The 8,002-nt window shown below is 35.8% G+C and overlaps 1 long non-coding RNA gene across 1 annotated transcript; it reads left to right on the top strand.

The window, feature by feature from the left end:
- Positions 1-378: 378 nt before the first annotated feature.
- LOC125681920 (uncharacterized) lies at positions 379-2,802 on the top strand. Its single transcript, XR_007372362.2, has 2 exons — positions 379-539; positions 2,379-2,802. It is a non-coding gene; the product is annotated as an uncharacterized LOC125681920 (long non-coding RNA).
- Positions 2,803-8,002: the final 5,200 nt, after the last annotated feature.

Here is an 8,002-nt window from a genome sequence, read left to right on the forward strand (position 1 = left end):
CTTAGCTACTGGGCTGTAAAGACCCTCGGAGACCAACAGTCCACCAAGTGATATAGACTGAATCTTCTTATATAACCTTGTGTACATGTTTTTGAGAATACATTTTAAGTGATCATTCTTGCATATAATTGTATACATGTTTCAACTGGAAGGCCCAGAGGAAGAATAGTGCGTGTGCTAATCAGCTCACCTTCTTGAAATAAAGTATTAGTATCATTATTTCAATAGATATTTTCTATGTCCCGATGAATTACTTAGAAGAGACATCCATGTTAATTGTAGAAAAACCTGGTACTGTATTCATGACGCTGTTGTACTAAAAATACCAATAATTTATTCAGATCAATAGTCATGCAGTGTGATTTGTCACGTATGATCATTGATATAAAAACATATAAAGACATATGCAAAAGTCTATTTCACGATCAAAAATCAATCCGGAAAGATGAAAATAAAACCTGTTATGGTTGTGTTAGTTGTGCTGGTGTTGGCTCTCTGTGTGGTTCGTGCAAGTTCTACTCAGAACGCGCAACAGGAAGGTAAGTGAAACAACATAGAACAAAAATTAATACTCTGTATGGTGACATCTCTTCAAGACTAAACTTTTTTGCTCAAAATTTGTCCGTCATTGTCATTATTGTCGTTATTTTTGTCACCTATTCACATTTTCGATTTCTGATGAAGAATTATTAAGCCAAATGCAACCAAATTTGATACAATGTTTCTCAGTTTAAAAGCTTGGTATGAAGATATTCAATCATTACATGGGTTCAATTTTTCTTTGTAATATAATTTGACTCAAACCATGAACTTGAGGCCTGGGCGGGACCACAAAAGGGATTTAAAAGGTATACATCAGAATGTAGTTTTAAAAAAACCCTGTAAAAACATTCTTAAGAAACTTGAGGCTTCGTTATTTGAAAATTTATATGCAAGCATGCTTATGTAGTGTAGAGTAAAGTTTGTACAAGCTATGACCAGCAGGGGGTGGGGGTGGACATAGCAACAATTGGGATTTAAATTATATATTAGAATATATAAAGCATCTTATCAAATTTATTCTCCAGAAGGACTACAATGCTACAGCATTCGTCTTGTAAAATATAAGCATAAACGTACATTTGTAGGTTCACGTTTCTTTAAACCATGCTTCCGTTTGGGATTTGGTGGGACAAAAACAGAAACATTTACTTTTTCGCAGTAGCCATAGTGGTGAACTTTGTCAAATTACACTATAGCAGCAATAGGCCAGGTAATTGTTTAATGGTTTAAACCACAAGTCTATTCAATTTGTTTAATAAATATATTCAAGCATGAATATATAGTATAAGAGAAGATATCTATGAATTAACTACCATGAGCAAGAGTTGGCTTATTATAAAGCTTCAAAAATCCACCTCTGGAAATTCTATAGAATCTTTTAAATACATGTGAATGAAAAAAGGTGAAGTTAACGAACAGTGATCAATCTCATAACTCCTATAAGGTATACAAATTAAGAGTTGGGCAAACACGTACCCCTTGGTATACCAGAGGTGGGATCAATCAAAGAATATATTAGTTTGTCGAAATGATATGCAGGCTACTGACAAACTCGTTGATGGTGCAGGGGTTTCAATAGTCTCGTTTAAAGTAAGCTTTTCGCAAATTCTATTGTCGCCATAACGATCTAGTTTGCCAATACAACATATCAATGGGTCAAATGCTGTCTGACGTGTTTCATACCCATTGTTAGGTCGTTCTTTGTACACTTATTTTAACTACGGATTACTCCATTTATCTGATCAAGATATGGGCCTTACGGGGAGTGTGACCGGTCGACCGAGGATACTTATTCCTCCTAGTCACCTGATCTCACCTCTGGTATATCCAGGGGTTCGTGTTTGCAAAACTCTCTATTTTGTATTTCTAATAGGAGTTATGATATTGATTACTGTTCGCTTTCTTCATGTTTCATGCATTCGTCTTTTATACCGACACTTTATGATATAAAATTATTTTAAATTTTTGTTTTAATCTATAAATAAAACATAAATTATGATAATATTTGTTTTAATCTATAAATAAAACATAAATTATGATAATAGATGATATTAAAAGGGGATGCTTACTCCTCGTAGACACCTGATCCCAACTCTGGTATATCCAATTTTCTATTTTGTATAACTTATAAGAGCTATGGGATTGAACACTGTTCGTTATCTTCACCTTTTATGCATGCATTTCGTGACCTGTAGAATATTCACTTTTGAAGTGGAAATCTAGATTTCTTGCTTGGACAGTACTTTGTTCCATCCCCCCCTCTCTCTGTATTTCATCAGATGAGCGTTGCGGCGCATTGTATTTTATCGATACATATGTTTTCTTCATGATTACAGAACCGGATAATGTAGATGATAACCACAGAAGCAGAATTGGTGGCATATATCCCGTGGGGCCCCGTACTAGGCCTCCTCCAACAAACGGATAGATGATTGTATCCCGCAGTCATCGATATCCAGATGTGAATTAAACTTAGAAATGTTATAGTCAAAACAAAATATCCGATGCTATTATTTCCTGTGTTTGAAACGTCAATTTAACATTCAAATCTATATTTAGAAATACCTGTATCCTACTAGCAAAAGGAGACAAGAAAGATCACCGTTATCGAAAACATACATAATCAAATAAACCTTAAACTGCCAAGTGTATTATCTAAAGTTGTGTGGAAACGCACCTGTTAAATCTGAATAATTCAATATATGCTAGTAAATGTTAATTTCTGTATCAATATATCCAGGAACAAGATTATGTATATTCTAATGTGTTTCTATTTTTACTCGATAAATACAGAATCTCCATATCACACTGCCACAACAAAAAGGAATTATAAGATTGATCACTATTCGTTATCGTCACCTTACACCAAAACCCTAGCCTGCATAAAGGGAGAGTTGTATGCTAATGGTGCAATTAATGCAACTTTTAAACCTAGATAACACAATGGACTGAATTTGTATTCAATCATAATGTAACTCGTATATTTGAAAGGCGAAGATGACGAACAGTGATCAATTTCATAACTCCAACAAGGAATACAAAATAAAGAGTTGGGCAAACACGGACCCCTTGACATACCAGCGGTGTAAAGCCGAGTATGTACTTCTAATGTCTTTTTTTATTACATTAACTAGATGAATACATGCGCAAGCGCGGGGTATCACAAAATACAAGAAACAGGAAAGGTGGAGATAACGAACAATGATCAATCTCATAACTCCTATATGTAACATAGATAAGCACTGGCTTAGATTCGTTAAGGTATGTCCACCACTTTGCTGTATTTTCTTTTTTGCTATTTCAGGATGGTTTATCGAAAACGAAAATAGATTTTTAATTAATGTTATTACACGTATAATTACCAATCACGTAAAATCAAATTATAGTTCACGAACTTCACCTCAAATATGAATCCATACTAAAGATAAAGCAGTAATTCTGAAGCAAGCGTTTCCTTACGACTGATTCAAGACAAAAATCAAAGACTGAAAAAAAACCCCGAAAAGGCACATTCTATTTATTAAAAATATTAAACTTGTTTCTTCTATAATGTGACATTCAGGCATCGATGAACATAAGCACAATTGATTTAGGGATTTAGTTCATATTTAAGTACGTTAAATTGTCTTTTTAAAAAATCGCACTGGCTTAGATCCACCAGTGCATATTCACCACTTTACTCTCTTCTTCTATATTTGAGAGAAGTTTCTTATAAAAACGGAGGTAGGATTTTAATGAATTTCACGATAATTGATAATCAAGTAAAATTTAATTACAGCTTACGGATATCGCCTCAAATAAAAAAAACTATATTAGAGGTGCAAACATTTACTGTTGAGCAAATGTTTCATAGTTAAATTTATTGGCAAAGTTTATTTATTTATAAATATAGATTGTTGTTGCCTAGATGCAAAAGGGGATGGATGGTCAGAAGGACATGTAGACAAACAGTGTAAATGGTGATTCCTCTATAACATCTAAACATTGATTGCAGGGACTGCTAAATGGGCATGAATAAAGGAGAAGAGTCTTAAAGTTTGACCTATTGACTCCAAAGTCAATAGGGGTTTTACTCTCTTGATAGGAAAGCTACCTGTGGTGAAGTATTACGTCAATGAAGGCGAAAATGTGACATGTAAAGTGTCTACAATCCCAGTGTTACACACACTAACACACATACACACACTAACGATCCCATTACTATATACCCTTTCACAATGAATTGCGAGGGGATAAAAAGTATAGAGGTCGTTTGCCTCTAGTTGGTTTAACACATGCCATTTCCTTCATCATGAGGAAAATTCAGAAGACCACTGGATCAGGACTCTAGGTACTGCATTTACATAGGGATGCAATGATGATGTATATGATGTGGGAAATTTGACTAGTTCACAAGGAAATAACGTGAATGTGATGGGATTCTTTCCAAATACTCAAAGATGGAAACGCGATCATGGACATCGTTCATATAAAAGACCAAGTATAAATGATGTCACATTTGATTAACTTTTACCTTACGTCAACATACAATTAGGTCCACATCATATTCGCACAAACTTTACTCTGTTTCATTGAGAGTTTTACATACGTTATTTGAAGAAATCACAGCTAGTCTATACTTGTATTTTTCAAGACCAGAACATAGACTGAACAATATTATTATGGATGTTGTCAATCACAGGCTCTTTAAACCACCGTGGGTCATGGACGATATTCCTTCCGAATCATGCCGCCAGTTCCTTAAGCTTAAATTTACAAACAAAGTAATAGATGCTGTCAACAGCAACATTCTTCGTCATAAAAGAGTTCAGTCTTGTATTCCAACTTATTTCAAGTTCAAGTCTTCACCCTGTATTTCCTACAATTATACTTTTACTATTGCATCCAAACTTTTTAATTATAAACAAACTTTGCAGTGCCTAGATATAGACCATCTTATACTTAATCCATGTTCTTCGTCTTCCTTCAACTATAGTCCAGATGGGCATGTCATTACTGGTGATGTTGATATAGTTGAAATTGGGGGAACTCAAATCAAATATTCTAAAAGATCCTAAATACAGAGAACCTCGGTCTTTCAATTGGCGACAAAACTTCATCTCTATTATATAATGTAAAACGTATACGGTACCAATTTTGATGCACCAGGTGCACATTTCCACAAATAATGTCTCTCAGTAATGCTCAACAGACATTTTTGAAATCCGAAATAACAGAAAACTTGAAGGCCCCAAGAGCTATTTTAGGGGAAAACAGAGTGCCAAAAAAGTGGATTCAAATTCGTCTAAGGATAAGAGCTATGCATGAGGGAGATAATCCTTTATTTTATCACAGCAATTAAATATACATCCGTATTTTCAAGCAAGTAATGACGTACTTAGCTACTGGGCTGTAGAGACCCTCGGGGACTAACAGTCCACCAGCAGAGGTCTCTACCCAGGGGTCATAATGTATTCTGTCGAAGATTATGCCAGACGAAGGGCTAAATATGAAAAGAAGAACTTGATACATTGTCAGAATGGATTAAAGTGTGAGAGGAATATCAAACCCCCGCATTAGACACATCAAAACAAAAGTACGTACCATGAAAGGTGAGATAACGAACAGCGATCAATCTCATAACTCCTATAAGCAATACAAAATAGATAGTTGGGCAAACTCGGACCCCTGAACACACCAAAGGTGGGATCAGATGCCTAGGAGGAGAATCTGTTTAGTAAACCAGCAGTGATAAAAGAATTAAATGAGCTACATGAGGAATATGTTTTGATTCCACCTGACAAAGCTTGTAACAATATTGTCTTTGTCCCATTATTACAACTGTATTTTAAATGAACTTGGCAGTAATTTCATCTTGGTAATTGTGCTTCTACTCCAACTGCCTTTTCGAAAGACGAAATTCTTCAACACTATGCTTCAGATTTAGACACATGTAATATACCAGTCAATGGGTCGGATTAATATGCTATACTGGATTCCTAAACTTCATAAAAACCCTTACAATGATACATCGCTGAATCCAGTAAGTGTTCAACCAAGCATCGTCCTGTGGGGATCAGGGTTAGAATAGGTCCTCAGAACCCCTTGCTTGTCGTAAGAGGCGACTAAATGGGGCGGTCCTTTGGATGACACCGAAAAAATCGAGGCACTGTGTCACAGCAGGTGTGGCGTGATAAAGATCCCTCACTGTTCAATGGCCATAAGCGCCGAGCATAGACGTAAATTTTGCATCCCTTCACCGACAGTGGTGACGTATCCATATGAGTGAAGTATTCTTGAGAGGGACGTTAAACAATAACAATCAATCAATCTACCAAGCATCTGTCTTTCCTCCTCACGAAAATATTATCAGTTGAAGGAGGAACTTTAAACGTACTGTGCCACTATATATGCCAGAAGCGGAGTAAATCAAACGTGGATTATGACAAGAGGCCCATAGGTCTTATCGGTCACCTGAATACTAATAAAAACGTATCACTACTTCCAAGTGCTATGAAATATAGAAATAGTTCCTGTTCTGAATTCTAATGTTCAGCAACAGCATAATGCAAGATGTGTTTCAACTTCAATGTCCTAAAAAGCGCATTCACTGATGAAAGGCTTTAGATAATGTATTACATTATGTAGGTGTATTATTATTATAACATTAAAAGATATGACTAATTTGGACCCACCCTAGAGTCAAACCCTGGGTTGTGAAATTCACCATTTTGGTACATTCTTTTCTGCTATTCTTGAGTATGCATTTAGATTTTATACAGTATCAGCAAACTTACACACAAATACTATCTATTAAATTTAGCCCAACCCTGGAATCAGAACCCCTATCCCGGGGATCATCAAATTTACAATTTGGTAAAGGACTACCTATTTCTCCTGCATATTCATTTAGTTTCAAATTAGTATCAATAACACTAAATATGTTCCCTAAGTGTTTTACACATAAACACTATGTAGTGAATTTTGCCCCACCCTGGGGTCAGAACCCCACCCAGGGGATCATGAAATTTACAAAATTGGTAGAGGCCCTCCTGCTCTACATCACTATGCATTTAGTTTATCTTACACATGTGTAGTTCTAAAGAAGAAAAGTTTTAAAAATTGGTCAATTTCGGTCAGTTTTTTTTTACCCTCCCCTAGGACCCCAGGGTTGCAGGAATCCTGAAATTTACAATTTATGTCCCCCTTGTTCCGAAGATGCTTCATACCAAATTTGTAAAGAATTGGAAATATAGTTAGCACATTTAATAACTGACCATTTTGACCCCATCCTGATACCAAATGCCATATCCCTGGAATCATCAAATTTGCAATTTTGGTAAAGGAATACCCGATCTTTCGAAATATCCATTTAATTTCAGTTTCGTATTAATAGCTCTAAAGAAGAAGTTACCAAGTTTGGCCCCACCCTGGGGTCAGAATCCCAACCCCGGGGATCATGAAATTTACAATTTGGTAAAGGCCTTCCTGTTCTACCTGACTATGCATTTAGTTTTTCTTACACTTGTGCAGCTCTTGAGAAAATATTTGAAATTTAACCAATTTTGGACAGTTTTTGCCCTGCAACTAGGGTCCCATCTCTACAGTAGTACTGAAATTTACAATTTATGTCCCCTTGTCCCAAAGAGGCTTCATACCAAATTTGAAAAGAATTGGAATAGTAGTTATGGGAAGTTAAAAGTGTTTAATTGTTAACGCACGACGGACGACGACGGACGACAACCAATTGCAATAGATCACCTGAGTAAACTTAGGTGACCTAAACAAAATCCTGAAGAACTTTTAGTAAACTTGAAGATGCGATGCGTCATCGGAAAATGACTCTGACCCTGGTGAATCCGCGAATGGATAGAATAGATACGAACTTGAACGGACTGAACTAGGGACTGGATTTTGAAATTGCAGTAATGATGTTTAGATACATTAGTACTACCAATTGTTGTTTAACGTACTTAATTGT

The sequence above is a fragment of the Ostrea edulis genome, chromosome 2 (genome assembly GCF_947568905.1).
Source record: "Ostrea edulis chromosome 2, xbOstEdul1.1, whole genome shotgun sequence".
Taxonomy (NCBI): domain Eukaryota; kingdom Metazoa; phylum Mollusca; class Bivalvia; order Ostreida; family Ostreidae; genus Ostrea; species Ostrea edulis.